The sequence below is a fragment of the Coregonus clupeaformis genome, chromosome 29 (genome assembly GCF_020615455.1).
Source record: "Coregonus clupeaformis isolate EN_2021a chromosome 29, ASM2061545v1, whole genome shotgun sequence".
Taxonomy (NCBI): Eukaryota; Metazoa; Chordata; class Actinopteri; order Salmoniformes; family Salmonidae; genus Coregonus; species Coregonus clupeaformis.
This window is the reverse complement of record NC_059220.1, coordinates 30,600,351-30,602,681: the sequence shown is the minus strand read 5'-3', so window position 1 is coordinate 30,602,681 and position 2,331 is coordinate 30,600,351. Positions and strand designations below refer to the sequence as shown.

At 44.1% G+C, this 2,331-nt stretch overlaps 1 non-coding gene across 1 annotated transcript; it reads left to right on the top strand.

Moving 5' to 3' along the window:
* The first annotated feature begins 1,914 nt into the window (after window positions 1–1,914).
* trnat-ugu lies at window positions 1,915–1,990 on the top strand. The gene has a single exon. It is a non-coding gene; the product is annotated as a tRNA-Thr (tRNA).
* The last annotated feature ends 341 nt before the right edge of the window (window positions 1,991–2,331 follow it).

Here is a 2,331-nt window from a genome sequence, read left to right as displayed (position 1 = left end):
AGACTGCCTAATTCAGGGTCAGACTTCTGTGTAACTTAAATTGACAAGATTAATTATACAATTAATTCAAAACTCCTCTCAATTATGTAGAGAAATGCTGGCTGCCTGCTCAGACTGACCTCTCACCTTCTGTGAGGTGAGGTACCCGATAAGCATAATTTCGATTTGAGCTGAAGAAGTTGCTGCATATTTATGTCTCCATGCTAGACTCAGCCAATTACTATTATTCTTTAATTGTAAGCAGTCTGTGACTGCCCTTGACATGAAAAGGCCAGACATTATGTCATTCAAATTCTTCAATGAATGAAAGAAATCAAATCAAATGTTATTTGTCAAATGCGCCGAATACAACTGGTGTACACTTTACAGTAAAATGCTTGCTTATGAGCCATTCCCAACAATACATAGTTTAAAAATAGTAATACAAGAGGAATACAATAAAATACACAAGAATGGAGCTATGGCGTGCATTCAGAAAGTACTCAGACCCCTTGACATTTTCCACATTTTGTTACATTACAGCCTAATTCTAAAATGGATTAAATAAAAAAATGTCCTCATCAATCCACACATAATACCCCATAATAACATAGCGAAAACAGGTTTAGAAATGTTTGCAAATTTGTTAAAAATATGTATTATTTACATAAGTATTCAGACCCTATGAGACTCGAAATTGAGCTCAGGTGCATCCTGTTTCCATTGCTCATCCTTGAGATGTTTCTACAACTTGATTGGAGTCCACCTGTGGTCAATTCAATTGATTGGACATGATTTAGAAAGGCACACACCTGTCTATATAAGGTCCCACAGTTGACAGTGCATGTCAGAGCAAAAACCAAGCCATGAGGTTGAAGGAATTGTCCGTAGAGCTCCGAGACAGGATTGTGTCAAGGCACAGATCTGGGGAAGGCTACCAATTTTTTTTGGCAGCATTGAAGTTCCCCAAGAACCACCAAGACTCTTCCTAGAGCTGGCCGCCCGGCCAAACTGAGCAATCGGGGAGAAGGGCCTTGGTCAGGGAGGTGACCAAGAACCCGACGGTCACTCTGACGGAGCTCCAGAGTTCCTCTGTGGAGATGGGAGAACCTTCCATAAGGACAACCATCTCTGCAGCACTCCACCAATCAGGCCTTTATGGTAGAGTAGCCAGACGGAAGCAACTCCTCAGTAAAAGGCACATGACAGCCCGCTTGGAGTTTGCCAAAAGGCACCTAAAGGACTCAGACCATGAGAAACAAGATTCTCTGGTCTGATGAAACCAAGATTAAACTCTTTAGCCTGAATGCCAAGTGTCACGTCTGGAGGAAACCTGGCACCATCCCTATGGTGAAGCATGGTGGTGGCAGCATCATGCTGTGGGGATGTTTTTCAGCGGCAGGGACTGGGAGACTAGTCAGGATCGAGGCAAAGATGAACAGAGCAAAGTACAGAGAGATCCTTGATGAAAACCTGCTCCAGAGCGCTCAGGACCTCAGACTGGGGCGAAGATTCACCTTCCTACAGGACAACAACCCTAAGCACACAGCCAAGACAATGCAGGAGTGGCTTCGGGACAAGTCTCTGAATGTCTTTGAGTGGCCCAGCCAGAGCCTGGACTTGAACCCGATTGAACATCTCTGAAGAGACCTGAAAATAGCTGTGCAGCAACGCTCCCCATCCAACCTGACAGAGCTTGAGAGGATCTGCAGAGAAGAATGGGAGAAACTCCCCAAATACAGGTGTGCGAAGCTTGTAGCGTCACACCCAAGAAGACTCAAGGCTGTAATCGCTGCCAAAGGTGCTTCAACAAAGTGCTGAGTAAAGGGTCTGAATACTTATGTAAATTTGATATTTCAGGGTTGTTTTTTTTATACATTTGCAAAAATGTCTTAAAACCTGTTTTTGCTTTGTCATTATGGTGTATTGTGTGGGGGCCTCCTGTAGCTCAGTTGGTAGAGCATGGCGCTTGTAACGCCAGGGTTGTGGGTTCGATTCCCACGGGGGGCCAGTATGAAAAATGTATGCACTCCCTACCTGTAAGTTGCTCTGGACAAGAGCGTCTGCTAAATTACTAAAATGTAAATTGATGAGGGGAAAAAAACATTTAATCCATTTTAGAATACGTTTGTAGCGTAACAAAATGTGGAATAGGTCAAGGGGTCAGAATACTTTACGAATGCACTGTGCAGAGTCCCCAACAACCAGATGTTCCGGTTTTCAGGGGAAATGGAAAGAGAGCCTGTGACGCAACTTCCGCTTTTGGACACTAAGGCGACAGTCCATCTTAACTCCTCCTCCCCATTTACTGGATTGGTTGAGCAGTGCAGGAGAGAAACTCCTGACAGTTCT